The following is a 15,432-nucleotide window of genomic DNA, read 5'->3' on the forward strand; positions in this document are numbered from 1 at the left end:
ACAATACTATTTTCCTTCCTCACTTAACTTATGCCAGCACGGTGGTCAAATTCATGCTCAGAAACTCCCATGTCCAGCCGAATTCGAACACTGTTCCACGAGGTGGAAATGACGTAATCGAATCCGAACGCGCATTCGATTCGGGGTCACCTGCGGTCATTGAAAGTTTTTACTGTAAACCCGCGCCGCCTGGCCCCTTTCCCCGCTTCAGAAAAAAAATACTTTTGTCACAAATATTATCTGTTTTCTGGAGAGTATATCCATGCTGGTATTTTGTTGTTTACTGGCGTAACTTTTTTGACATTGAAAATTAGAAGGCTTGTTTACGGCGGTGTCAATTACCCCCTCCCCCTATCCGTGCGGCATGACATGCATTTAAACATCGTAAAGGATCAGCTTCATAAAGAACCCTGCTTACCTTATTAGTGGCTCAAAATGACCGTAACGGTTTTCCCGAAGTTTGTGTTTTTGTGATTTTGAAAAATGCCCTTGATTTTGAATTATGGGTAATTGAGTGCGAAAAATGTAAAAAATTGCAATTTTTTCACAGAGTTGTCGATGTTAACTATACTTAGAATCAGAACTAAAAAAATCCCCAAAACACAAAGTTTTGTTTTGTTCCTGGTCGACAAAAAATATGAAAATAAGAGATATTCATTGACATTTGAAGCCAGGCCTTTGCGATGTGTGCCTGAAAAAACGGTCTTCCTAAAACCAGAAAATAATCGTGTTTGGGAGCAAAATATAGAAAAATCAGCCATTCGGCACAAAATGACAACATACAAAGTTTGTTAAATCGCTCATTTCGTTTTATTTTGAAAATATTTTCCCGCCCCGCCACTATTTTGTTTATTTGCAAATGTTTTGCCATGAGCCAAAACGTTGACCCGTGTAACCCGATACCTTGTCGAACGCGCGTAGCAACGGGAAAGAGTACCCTAGTGACAGACCACCGTGATGGTGCCAGTATGGTACATATTCAGAGGTTGCAAAGAATGCAGAATAAAGTAGGTAAGCTAATTCTAGGTCTCCAGCCAAGAACCCTTATTGCACATATGCACATGCTTCTTGGTTGGAAGGATGTTATGGGTATCCACAAAACACAAAAACTCCTGACAGTTTACAGATCTTTACATAACATGTTGCCAGAACACATGAATGAACTCTTTGTGACCTGCCGCGAGAGCGCCATCAGAGCTACCAGACAAGCGACCTCTCACAAGTACCTAGGGCGACGAGGGGTTGTGTCCGCAGATCTATGGCCCTGTCTGGAGCATTTCTGTGGCCGTGGAACAGCCTGCCTGTAGATGCCCAGCGTGCTCCAACGCTATGGACTTTGAAGACCAGGATATAGAGCTCGAGGGACTGGCCTGACGATTATGACTTGTATGATTATGATAATGTATTAACTAATTATTTATTTTTTCTGTAAATTGTTTATTTATTCATTTCCCGTGACACCCCCCCCCCCTCCACTTGGACCCCTGGGAAGAACGGACATGTATATACATGTATATGTATATGTACTGGCCGACAGGGCCTTCCAAGGAAAATAAAGGTTTACTACTGCTTACTTCTACTTCTACCGATTTCAATTGTGACAAGCGTTGCTTTGTAGCTGCTATGAATGTGAATTTCATTCAACAAATCCTCATATCTTGCACCACGGTGGTCGAATTCATGCACAGAAACTCCCATGTCCAGCCGAATTCGAACGGTGTTCCATGATGTTCGAAATGACGTAATCGATCCGAACTCGCGTTCGATTTTGTGTCACCTGCGGTCATTGCATGTCTTTACTGTCATTCCAGCGCGGTCGGGCCCCTTTCCCCGAATCAGGAGAAAAACTACTTCTTTTACAAATTTCACCTGTTTTCTGGAGAGTATATCTATCGTAGGAGTTTGTTGTGGACATCTAACATGTAACGAAGCTGCTGGCGTCATTTTTTGCTGACCTTGGATATTAGAAGGATTGTTTACGGCCATGTCAATTACCCGCTCCCCTTATCCGTGCGGCACGACAAGCGTTCAAACATCGTAAAGGATCAGCTTCCAAAAGCATCCACCTTACTTTATTTATAGTTCAAAATGACCGTAACGGTTTTCCCGAGGTTTGTGTTTTTGGGATTTTTGATAAATGCCCTTGATTTTGAATTATGGCCAATTGAGTGCGAAAAATGTCAAGAAATGTCATTTTTTCACAGATTTGTCGATCTTAACAACACTTAGAATCAGAAATTGAAAAATTCCAAAAACACAAAGTTTTGTTTTGCTCCTGGTCGACGAAAAATACGAAAATAAGAGATATTCGCTTACATTTGAAGCCTGGCCTTTGCGATATGTCCCTGAAAAAACGGGCTCCCTCAAACCTGAGAATTATCGTGTTTGGGAGCAAATATAGAAAATTCAGCCATTCAGCGCAAATTTACAACATTCAAAGTTTGTAAAATCGCCAATTTCGTTTTATTTTAAAAAGATTTTCCCGTCCCCACTATTTTGTTTATTTACAAATGTTTTGCCGTTAGCCAAAATGTTGCCTCGTGTAACCCGATACCTTGTCGAACGCGCGTGGCAACGGGAAAGAATACCCTAGTGACAGACCATCGTGCACCTTTTCTTTTCTCTGCATTACGGGCATTATCTTCGAAAGCGATAGTAAGTTCTACAAGAGTCAGCTTTTGTCGGGACCGGATCTTGTATACTAATATCTGGAATAAGCGAAGTGGGTAGTCCTACATCGTTTTCAAGACCGACCTCTTCTCACATTCCTACCAATGTCTGGAAAGATTGACACTGGGACATATCAGACACAGGTCATCTGCATAATAAAGGTGGTTAGCAATGACATCCCCCACATAACAGCCAACCTTGGCATTATTTAGTCTTGAACTCAGATTATCGCATTAAGCAGCAGAATGCAGTACCTATCCGCGACACCGGTAGCGTGGATTTTGCCCGTTTGGGTTTGTAAATTTGAATTCCTTTGTCTGTCTGGTCCGTTCTCTTTTCAATTAGCAACGCGATGCTTTTCACGAACTCGAAATTGTAGCATAGCTGCTTATTTCGTATAGAGTGTATGGCATATTTTGAAATTTGGTCGATTTCCATTTCTTTGCGTCGGTCAAAAGTTCTAAATTTTTTAGGTAATATGTTACTGTTCAAATTTTCGCGCGTTAGCAATTCTGCATAGGGCATTATTGTGATTCATTCATTATCCCCCCTGCGCCCTCTATTCTAATATCTGTTTTGATTGTTATTTGATCACCGGCATACATAGGCAATGTTTGCGTTATAATCAATGTGGGACGCGTGCGCCCAATGGACTTCAAGCGGCAAACTCGCGACCGCTTTAATAATTTCTTGTGAACTGTATCGGTTCAACATGTTTTGTGGTGACTGTTGTACTTCCTGTTGTTGTGTTGATCCACTTCCATAAGTAACTCAGTCACAGACATATAGTTGCGTCTATAGTTCTTGTAATGAGAATGGTTAGTAGTGGTACAACAGTGTGTATGCTCGATCCGGTGGTCCAGGCGGAAAGAGGTAGAATGTCCTCAGTGTCCGGTCTTTGAGTACTGCCTACTTAATATTCATGTTTGGACTATTCTATACAGATGGTAGGGGTGCTTTCTAACTGTTATCAATACTGATATCACAACATCCCCCTTCTTAAGATGTTAGTTTCTTTGTTGAGCAACAACATGCATTATCTCTAGTTTCCTCAATGAAGCATGCATTAACATATCTATTCTATTGTTCAGGATCAGTCCGTATTCAATGTCCATGTTCAATGTCCATATTCAGTGCGTTAACTCTGGTTCATGCATTACAAATTCAGCTTTCTAGGAGGGTTGACCGCACGTCCTGATCGGGTGACGTAAGGTGCTGGTGTGGCTGACTGCTGTGTCGTCACCGGAACAGGTGTCACTGCAGGTTTAGTTGACGTTTCAGGTGCAGGTGTTGCTGCCGTTGTCGTCGCTGCAGGTGTTGTCCTCAGGTGTTTCCTGTTGCGTCGATACTCGGTACCCTCTGGTGTTTGCACGACATATGATCTCGGTTGGTCGCACTTTCTAATCACGTTGGTACCAAAGACCAAAACGACAATGCTAGGCAGCTTCATCGACTCAATTCTTACCGGTCCGAGGCAAGATTCCAACCGGTCCGAGGCATGATTCCAACCAGTCCGAGGCATTTCCAACCGGTCCGCGATACATTTCCTTACGTGCTGCGGTAGAATTCCAACCACTCCGCGCCCGTGAGAATTTCCTGCCCTACGCGCTGCCCTGCGCTGCGTTCCTCGACAGAATTTCCTGCCCTACGCGCTGCCCTGCGCTGCGCTCCTCGACAGAATTTCCTGCCCTACGCGCTACCCTGCGCTGCGCTCCTCGACAGAATTTCCTGCCCTACGCGCTGCCCTGCGCTGCGCTCCTCGACAGAATTTCCTGCCCTACGCGCTACCCTGCGCTGCGTTCCTCGACAGAATTTACTTTCGCGCTACGGCAGAATTCTAACCGTACCACGGCACAGCCCCCTGTCCCCCACTCTCATACAGTGGACGATCCCAGATGGGTCAAGGGTCACTAGTGTTGAACGTGAACTGCGAAAATATAAACTTTCAAGGATAATGTCCTTCGCTAAAAGTATCGGGGACCTTTTTCATAACGGTAACATTACGATTACGTGTTTCATGGTACTCTACCATGGTGTTGACGGGTCGACGTCGCCGTGTGTCATAGGCATTTGCTGTTGCAACAACCGTGACAGCAATAAAACCGGCTTGGCTCTGTTTAAATTATGATATTAAAGTTCAAGAGACATCAAACCTGACACTGTCAGTACTGCAGACTATAGTATATAACGTTAACGTTATATCATATGAGTAGGCGGTGTACTTGACGGGATCCGTACGGAGGCATCCTTCTCTTCCTCAGCCAGCTCTCCTATTATATAACGTTATACTATAGCTTGCATCTTGTTTCTGTGTTATTTCAGATTCTTAACCTGAAATAAACGGACCTGTCTCGCAGGACAATCCTACGGTGGTTTTTTAGTCCTTTCAGCATATCGCATGATCGAGTTATTTGATGAAAGTTCATACATGGACAACACAGACTACTGGTAACAGATTGGTCCTATAATCCCGTTTGGACATGATAGCATTTCCATAACATTCGATTTTATTCATGGCTGGGGCTATAACAGGATTTTCCCGTGACTGAACAAGAATATCTTTTGTATTATCGACCGTGTGTTTCTGTCAATGAATTTTATGGCCAATATTTAAATGTTGTGTACATTGTTTTGTGGTGAAAGTGCCTGGGTTGCCAATTTGACCTTATCTCCGTAGCCGACTCCCTTCAAACATTTGACTCTATTTGGCTAATTTCTACTATTTTCCCAGCGACCCGTGGAGACTGGTAGAGTCTAGTTGATATTGACAATCAGGGCTTCCTTTTAGTTTGCACGCACGTGTTTTTAGAGATGCCAGTGATAGTCAGAACGAAGCACTGAAAAAGTTTTCAACATCGACACGACCTGACTGGCTGTTCACATTCACAACACGAGTGACCCTTGACCCATCTGGGATCGTCCACTGTATGAGAGTGGGGGACAGGGGGCTGTGCCGTGGTACGGTTAGAATTCTGCCGTAGCGCGAAAGGAAATTTTGTCGAGGAACGCAGCGCAGGGCAGCGCGTAGGGCAGGAAATTCTGTCGAGGAACGCAGCGCAGGGTAGCGCGTAGGGCAGGAAATTCTGTCGAGGAACGCAGCGCAGGGTAGCGCGTAGGGCAGGAAATTCTGTCGAGGAGCGCAGCGCAGGGCAGCGCGTAGGGCAGGAAATTCTGTCGAGGAACGCAGCGCAGGGCAGCGCGTAGGGCAGGAAATTCTCACGGGCGCGGAGTGGTTGGAATTCTACCGCAGCACGTAAGGAAATGTATCGCGGACCGGTTGGAAATGCCTCGGACTGGTTGGAATCATGCCTCGGACCGGTAAGAATTGAGTCGATGAAGCTGCCTAGCATTGTCGTTTTGGTCTTTGGTACGTTGGCAGGTGTCCACCTACCATCTTGTTGCTGAACTCGGACAGTGTCTCCTGTTGATAGAGTTGGGAGACTCCTGGCACTTTTGTCGTACCAGTTTTTCTGCTTGTGCTGCCTTGCTTCGAGATGTAGCTTCACGTTCTTGTGATCCACGTTTCTCGGCATTAGCTGTGCTTTCGTTGTGGGCAGTCTTGTCCGCAGTCTTCTGCCCATCAGTATTTGAGCTGGTGACTCAAGCTGGCTGTCGATCGGTGTGTTGCGATAATCCAGCAATGCCAGGTATGGGTCTCTCTTGTCTGCTTCTGCTTTGCGTAACAGGCGCTTGGCTGTTTGAACAGATCTTTCTGCCAACCCGTTTGACTGCGGGTACCTGGGGCTCGCTGTGACGTGCTTGAATCCCCATTCTTCTGCAAATTTGGCGAACAGCTCGCTTGCGAATTGTGGGCCGTTGTCGCTCACCACCTTCTCAGGTATCCCATGCGTTGCGAACAGCTTTTTCATCTTTGTGATGACATCTGTAGACTTGGTTTTGTTGAGCTTTACAAACTCAAAGAATTTGCTGTAATAATCTGTGACTATCATGAAGTCGTCACCGTTGTAGCAAAACAGGTCTGTGGCAACGTTCTGCCATGGTCTCTCTGGGACCGCCTGTGGTATCATCGGCTCTTTGAGGTTGAAGGCTTGGTGCTCCTGGCAAATGGAACACTGTTGTATCTTCTCCTCAATTTGAGCATTCATGCCTGGCCAGAACAGAATGTCCTTGGCCCTTGCCTTGGTCTTCTCTTGACCCATGTGACTCTGGTGCAAGATGTCGAGCATCTCCCTCCGCATGGCTCTCGGGATTACGATCTTCTGGCTCTTGAAGACTATCCCTTGATGGACGGTCAGCTCGTCTCTGTGATTCCAGAATTCGGCTATGTGGGGATTGCACTGCCGTCTCGTTTCTGGCCATCCTTCTTTCACTGCCTCTGTCAGGATGATCAACTGTGCATCCTTCTCTGTTTCCCGGCGGACTTCTTCTAGTCGCTGTGTGGAGACAGGCAGATGTGATGTAACCAGATGTATTTGTGCCTCGAAACTCTCGCTCATGTTGTCGGTTTCGTCAAGGTATAGCCTGCTTAAGGCATCCGCGACAGGAATTTCCTTGCCCTGTTTGTGTCTCACCTCGAGGTCGTACTTCTGTAGCCTCAGCAGCATTCTCTGCAACCTTGCAGGTGCTGTACTCAGAGGTTTCTTCATGATCGATTCCAGCGCTTTGTGATCGGACTCCACGTGCACTTTTCTGCCGTATATGTATTGGTGAAACCGTTCACAACCAAACACTATCGTGTATAACTCTTTCTCGATTTGTGCATAGTTTACTCCCGTGTTGTTGAGTGACTTGGACGCGAATGCCACTGGTTTGCCCTCTTGCATCAGGACCGCTCCAAGTCCGTACTTTGATGCGTCCACCTGTAGTGTCACTTCCTTGTCGGGGTCGTAGTATGTCAGTGTGGTTGCCTCCGCCACTAACTTCTTCACCTTACCCAGGGCTCTCTCTCTGCTGCTATCCCAGACGAACTCGACGTCTTCTTTGAGCAGCTCTCGCATAGGAGCGGTGACCTCCGACAGATTTGGAATGAATTTGGATAGGTAGGTTATCATTCCTAGCATGGTCATCAGTTCAGCCTTGCTTGTGGGGCTCTTCATGTTGGTGATTGCATCCACCTTCTTGGGGTCCGGTTTTAACCCATCCCCTGTCAGAATATGACCAAAGAAACCTACTTCTTGTGTTGCCAGTACGCACTTCTCTTCATTCAGTTTTACATTGCATTCTCTCGCCCGCTGTAGCATGTTCCGGAAGCGTCTATTTAGCTCCTCTTCTGTTGGGCCATGGACCAGAATGTCGTCCACAATTACCTCGACACCCTCTAGACCTCCGAAGATGCTGTCCATCTTCTTCTGGAATACTTCCTGCGCCGGATGGACGCCAAAGGGAAGGCGGGTGAAGCGGTACCGGCCAAACGCCGTGTTGAATGTGGTCAGCTTAGAACTCTCCTCGTCCAAACAGATCTGCCAGTATCCAGATCTCGCATCTACTACGGCAAAGTACTTCGACCCTGCGAGACGCGTGGAGATGTCCTCTAGCGTTGGGAGCTGGTAATGTTCGCGCTTGATAGCCTTGTTTAGATCCCGCGGATCTAGACATATCCTCAACTTCCCTGACTTGGGCTTCTCTACTACAACTAGTGAGTTTACCCATTCGGTGGGTTCATCTACCTTCTGTATGACCGGGTTCATCTACCTTCTGTATGACCCCTAGAGCTTCCATACGATCGAGCTCTTTCTTCAAAGGATCCCACTTCTGACACCATGTTGTACTTCCTGTTGTTGTGTTGATCCACTTCCATAAGTAACGCAGTCACAGACATATAGTTGCGTCTATAGTTCTTGTAATGAGAATGGTTAGTAGTGGTACAACAGTGTGTATGCTCGATCCGGTGGTCCAGGCGGAAAGAGGTAGAATGTCCTCAGTGTCCGGTCTTTGAGTACTGCCTACTTAATATTCATGTTTGGACTATTCTATACAGATGGTAGGGGTGCTTTCTAACTGTTATCAATACTGATATCACAACAGTGACCAATGTTTTAAGCCTAGTGTGGCAAACATGTACAATAAAGGTCTTCTTCTTCTTTATTCCTCCCTTAGGAGAGCAGAGCTTCATCGCACTTAGAATATCATAAACATATCGCCAGGTATCAAATGTCTCTAAGTTCCCAGGATCCTATATACGTTATTTTATGCCAAAATACAGCAACCTGCAATGTTAACTTACAGACATTGTAATCCGCAATGAAAACAAACATGGTGACTGGCCGGGGAACTATCGCCGATCGCCTAATGGTAAGTTATCATCACAGGTTGGCATAATATACGTTGGCATAAGATAACGTATACATGACCCTGGGATCAAGAAATCACTAGATCTAGTGATTTCTTGATCCCAGGGTCATGTATACGTTATCTTATGCCAACGTACATTATGCCAACCTGTGATGTTTACTTACCAAAGTATACTGTATTTGCGACATTTCACCTCCTTTTGTGTATTTCTCACTATGACCCTTCTTAACAAACATTGTAATCCGCAATAAAAACAAACTTGACGACTGGCGGGGGCGCCGATGCCGATGGCCATCACTAATTTGTAGTGATTTCTCGTTCCCTGGGCCATAAATATATAATTCCATGCCAAAATACAGCAACCTGTGATGTTAACTAATCAAAGCATAGTGTATTTCGATAGAATCCACCCTCCTTAATGGTAATTCCGGTGTAAAAAAGGTATTCCGGGGTATTCCGGTGAAAAGCCAGACCCCTTATAAATATACGCCAAAGTCAATTTCTCACTTGTTTTACGTAAGTCTGCCATGGTTCAGGGCTCTCCCGTCATTTATACGTAACTTGGGCCATTCTGACGGCTACTCGCCTGATGATTGAAGTAATCAATTGTAAGGTCACAATAACGTATAGCATTTGTGATGTAAATAAGTAATGACTGTCAGTTAAGACACATGAACTTTCATAGGTGATACTTAAAATATGTATGACGTCATTTTATTACTGTGTTTTTTTTGTCATTGTTTTCTGTAGAACTTTGGTAATGTGAATAAGTAATACCTGTCAGTTATGTGACAAGACACTCGCTCTTATGAGCTTAGCCCTATTCAGACGGGGAAGGGCGGTTTTCGGGCCCGCGACAGCTTTCATTAGTCTCTACCAGACTAACTACTCCAGGGTTTCACTTTCTGGCTCCGTTAGTCTGTCATATGTCGGCAAGAAGAAAGGCAATAAAATTAATCTGGTCATTTTCTGAACAAAGGCAGTAGCTTTGGAGTGAAATGTGATATTCACTGTGGACTGACTCTACCGGCTAATCATTCCTTTTTCTGCCGAATTCGACGATTCATACGCCCGTAAGAGGGCCTGGTGGAGGCTAAGCTTTCATATCGTATAACGCACTAATTTTTCTTTGGCCACAATTTCAGAACGTATTTTCCCTTGAATTTCGTCACTAACTCGTCACAAACTTCACAAAAAACACTAAAGCGAACGTTTAAGTCTATTCTTAGTTTTTTTGTGTTATATTCTTATAAGTTGAAAAAAGAAGATGGTTACAGGGGCGAGGGGACGGCTTGACATTACGGTTTTGCGTAGTTTGAAAGAACGGCATCTCGAAAAACCCCAAGTAAGCCTCCAGAAATACTTACGTCATCATCCAGCCGCCACCGAATACCCTCCCCGGACAAAGCGTACACATGTGCCGCCATAAAAGAGTGCGGCCAAACAGGGAACGTCATATGAATATGCGGCTAACGTCGATTGTGTTATTGGTTTTAATTGCTTTTGTACTGGCGTTTGTAATTTTTTAACAGTGTAAGCTGTAAGGAAGTCTTTTATTTGGATCTTAGAAGCATTCCAGTTGTTTACGCGCACGGATACAAAAGGAATGCGTCGGTCCTGTGTGGCATGGAAGTTAGTCAGACCAGGGCGGCCATTGTGAGGTGAGGACGTACTATCTTTATAACAGAAAGGGTTTTAGTGTTTTGCCTTATTTTCTGCCACAAAAACCTTCCCAGTTACCGCGCAGTTTAGCTGTTTTAGTCATGAATAAGTACATTGAGGTTCGAGGTTGTAACTGGTGTGGTAAAAGGTTTTAGTTAGTGAGGGTCATGGCGGCCGTATGTGGGACTGGGAGACATATGTCGGGGAAATCGGGAAATTCTCGCCAATGCCGGGAGAAATGTAATCCTTGTATTTGTGTGTGTGGAACCTGGAGTCTGTAGACGATATTTCTGTGCTTTTTGTGCGTGTAAATGCTAGTTTCTGTTACCGAGTCCTGTAGGCAGAGAACAAAGGACCGGGGTGGCGTGGTTCTTTGTCTGTACTGAAATTATTATGATACTGGAAACTTCTGTAGTGGGCGTAGGGCCAACAGCACAGTTTATTGAAGGGCACAAGCACCTGAGAAAGTACTTGGGTGTTTTTACCTTCGTATTCTTGAAAATGTAACTAACGTGCCATCCTTAGTCATACTGTATTATTGTACTCAGTTGTTAGATTTTGAGGTTCATACTCAGAATAAAAGCCATAATGACCTAATGGAATCTACACGACTCACGAGTGTAAAAAAATAGGTAGCTTTTTCAACCCCATGATATCCTGCCAATCAAAAATGTGACTGGCTTATTGAAGTTATTTGTTCCCTCTCGTGTCCCTATTTATAGAAAGATACATGTGTGTGCTATAAACAACAAATTATGCATTAAAGCTTTTAAGTGTATTTCTTTCCCACAGGTCTACGCAGTTTGAAGGGATTGTGACAACAGAGATGTGATGTCTGCAAGTGTTCATCTCCAAATGTGGCAAATCATCCCAATATCTACAGAAGATTGCTGAAACAATACAACCAGCCTTCAACAACAGAAGCTGCTCCAACGAAACTTCCAAACACATCAAAATTTACACATAAGTGACAGAGCAAATATGTATTGGCTACGGCGGGACATCCAGCTTACTCAGAGTGTGTTAGTCAGGTATATCGGTATTACAGCTGTCAAGCCTCTTGGAAACCCAGCCTTCGGGGACTGTGCCTCTGGTTCAGTGGGGGCTTGTGCGGCTTAGTTAGATGGGTTTGCTGGATGCCTAAGCCACAAATAATGTATCATTTGCTCTTGTTCCTGGTGTCAACTGCTGTGGGTGACCCACATGAAAATGAACATTACGAGAAACAGTCGACCACTGGAGACTACAGCTTACAAGAGAACAGTGCATACAAGTACACAGGAACAGCCTATCGCAATCGTATTATCCTGCTCTGTTGACATGAACATTGCATTAGCAGTCTTTTGTTGCTTACCCCACCTAACCTATAAGCCAGTCATCCTCTACAGTCAACCTATCTTGTGTCTCGAATAGAAAAAGACATTCCTGTACAGTATTCACTAGACTCAGTTCTACACGACGTCCAGCTGTGCTTATAGTAACACTATAGAAAAATGGATATTTTACAGCATGTAGTTGCTATTGTCATCCTTAATGGTAACATTGTCCCCCGGTTTGATAGTCATCCTGTCTTCGGGCTTACCATTTTGCTGGCATCACAAATAAGGCCCTCGCCTGAAATGACTTACTGATGCACTCACAATATGACTACAGATAGGTACAGAAAAGATTGGCAGATGCCACATTTGTATGCATCAAGGTTACTAAACCTGTTCTCATCAAATGGATGGTCCTCTAGCATGTCAGGCAATGTAATGAATATCTCTTTTGTTAGATTTCCGTGACGAGTACTTGGTTCGTGTTCAACCTTGTCCCCTTTTTCATGTACCCGCATCTCTGGTCTTCCTGGCTTCATCAACTACAGTTGACAAGGACGAAAAACATTCATTCGCAATCGATCAAGTAATCCTCAATATTGGAAAAGGACCATTACCTGCCTCGCTGACCAGGATGTGAAAAAGAGAGTTCATTGCGAGGTTGGAGTCTTGGGGATATTACGACAAGTCCATAACTTCATAAAGGCATGTGTTTCCTTCATGCACAATTACCCCCATGATGTGTGTTTCTAATCTTGTATTTCCAACCGACTGAATACAAAAATAAAAGGATATAATTCTAAACATTTTGATAATGTTAACAAAGCAAGATGTAAAATATAAATTAAGTTTATACAATAGCTGAGGTTTATACACTTAGTAACCTCCATGCACATGCTTGCCAGCAATGAGCTTTCCCTTCACCTCTGCTACAAAACCTGACATGGTTATGTGACTCCAAACTTGTGTAATGTTTAAACTGTTCATTAGTGTAATAACTATCTGAAGGACAAGGTAATTGAACAAGTCACTGTTTCACTAGCGGCAAACATTAAGGGTCAAACTGATGACTCGGAATAGTCACTGGGTCTATGTCAATGACAGCAATTTTCTTAATATACCGACGCTTGATATGGCTTTCCAAAGTCAAGGCATTCGTTGACAGAACTGGTACAGTCTTCCTCTTGTATTGGCCGAGCATGTGAGTAAAGTCTGTGGCATGCAGCAAAAACATCTTCTCGTACATTTGCTGCATGACACATACCCTGGGAGCTATGCCTAGTGGAAAGTCGTAGCTTTCCACAAACTCCATGGTGGTGGTTACTGAAGCAAGTGTCTGGTCCTCAATGGGCCCATCCTGTACAGAGGGAAAAGTAAATAAACTGGGAAATCAAGACTAAGAATAACAAATAGCAACAATTCTATTATTCACATTATAAATCACTGCCCTCTCTGAATTTAACTCGATCTAACCTCTGAGTGGAATAGATAAATTGTTTCATTGGATTGTAACTGACAACACACGTGTCACGTACATGTACAAACTCAGACATGCACTCGTATTCATGTATTCTGTACTTTGAGCATTACGTGAACATGGTTCCCAATGAATGCTTGGCCATGGTAGGCTTGTCTTTTTACATTGTGCTGTTTGAGAATCTTGTCGAGTTGTTTGGTAAGGGGCCCTTCTGCAACGCTGAGATAGTTCACATCCCGGATGTCCTGTGCTTTTTTTTCCCGAGTTTATGACTGCATCGGTAGCAAATCAGCACTTAGGCGTAGGCGTCGAGCCCCACCATAGCGTTCTGTCAAGGCATGTGACTTCAAATCTGTGCACCAAATGGAAACTTGAATATAAATCATAGACTATTGACATGGATACACACCTACTGGCAAGGATGCCAAAAGCATTCTCCACAGTTCTACGGGCTCTGCATAACCTACAGTTGAAGATACGCCCAGAGGGTGTCATCTCTTGCTTTGAGTATGGTTTCATCATCCACCCTCTGAGGGCAAACGCATCGTCGCCAACCAGGAAATAGGGGACAGCAGTGTCGCCACCAGAGTGGCTAGTGAATGTATAATGCACAACTGGAAAGCTGCCACTGTGACATTAGAACTAAATGGTCTTGAATTCTATCAGTGACATGCTTCTTCTACGTAACCTCTTTATGTAAATTGTAAAGTTGGTGCAAATTATCTTTGATTCTAATCTTCTGATCATCAATGATACATTGTAGCTGTTGAGAATTTCATTTGTTATGCTGGCTTCAACACATTGCCACCTGTAGCCTTTGATATTACCATTTTAAGTTGATCTAAATTTTCACTGTTCTCTGATCGTTCAATGTTCTGATGTTTCTACATCTACTATCATTGAGTCATTTTAAAGTGTGGTAAGGTACACTTTACTTCAGCCTGTTCAGATTCAGCTTCTATCCTGGCCCTTAAAAGTTCTGCTGTAAGTCTTGGCTGTAGTGCAGGTGTTGTTTGCCTCCTTCGTTCAACCAGTCCCTAATGTAACAAAAAACTCATTGCAAGCACAACTGCAATTGATGTAAATAAGTACACAATTCAAATAAGTACAATCACCTTATTTCTTGGGCTTTACATCTCCTGGATAGAATAAAATGTACAACTAAAAACATATCCTTTCCCTGCAGTTGTTTCAAAGGCCATGTTGTCCTTGACCGCTCTGTCCTCGACCATTTTGCCTCCAGCTGTTCCTTCCTTTCAGAAACTCCCGCCACTCCTCTAGATTCGTGTGGTCGTCCATCTCCAGTTCTGCGGAAACTTTTCGGAGTCTGAAGTTCTCCACGTCGAATCTGGTGAAGTCAGGTTTTAGGAGGTCTAACATATGTTGCAAAAGATCATTAAGAAATGCATTGTGATCTATTGAGAATCATGGGGAAAAAAATTCACTTCATAATTCCACTGCACATGAAAATGCACAGACACGTGCACTGTTACATTTTAGTGTCACAGGTTAAAGCCTTTGGAAAAAAGATTTTGGGCCTGACACTCAAATAGGACTGAGCAGAGAAAAAAGGCCACACCATTTTCATTAGTTCGATCTACTTATTAGGTATTGAGTGACCCAAGGAAAAAGGTTTCCACCTTGAGTATCTTCAGATATCCATTGTATACATAGATCCTCTGCATTAAACAATGTTGTGCTTCATATTGCTGTTTCCTAGAATTCCATATTTGCTTGTACCTATATGTTATTGTAATTACAATGGCCACGGGACATTAAACACATGGAGCCGTTGATGTCCACGTGGGTTCCTCTTGTCCCTGACATACGGTGCTGCTTTCTCATGTGTCCTAATGTAGAGTACGGAGAGAAGATCCAAGACTTCGGAGTGAAGTGAAGACAGACACACTGATGTTGTCGTGGCCGATAAGGACAATCTTTATTCACGTTCCTCTCTCCCTGACTCTATCCTCGGTCTGTCTTGACTATCCCTACTGTCAGCCCCTCTTATCTATCTGGGACTTCTTATCTCATCTGGCATCTTACCATCTGTGT

At 44.0% G+C, this 15,432-nt stretch overlaps 1 long non-coding RNA gene across 1 annotated transcript; it reads left to right on the plus strand.

Moving 5' to 3' along the window:
* The first annotated feature begins 10,225 nt into the window (after window positions 1-10,225).
* LOC136446190 (uncharacterized) lies at window positions 10,226-12,359 on the plus strand. The gene is made up of 2 exons (XR_010757520.1): window positions 10,226-10,583; window positions 11,377-12,359. It is a non-coding gene; the product is annotated as an uncharacterized lncRNA (long non-coding RNA).
* Window positions 12,360-15,432: the final 3,073 nt, after the last annotated feature.

Source organism: Branchiostoma lanceolatum, chromosome 12 (genome assembly GCF_035083965.1).
Source record: "Branchiostoma lanceolatum isolate klBraLanc5 chromosome 12, klBraLanc5.hap2, whole genome shotgun sequence".
Taxonomy (NCBI): domain Eukaryota; kingdom Metazoa; phylum Chordata; class Leptocardii; order Amphioxiformes; family Branchiostomatidae; genus Branchiostoma; species Branchiostoma lanceolatum.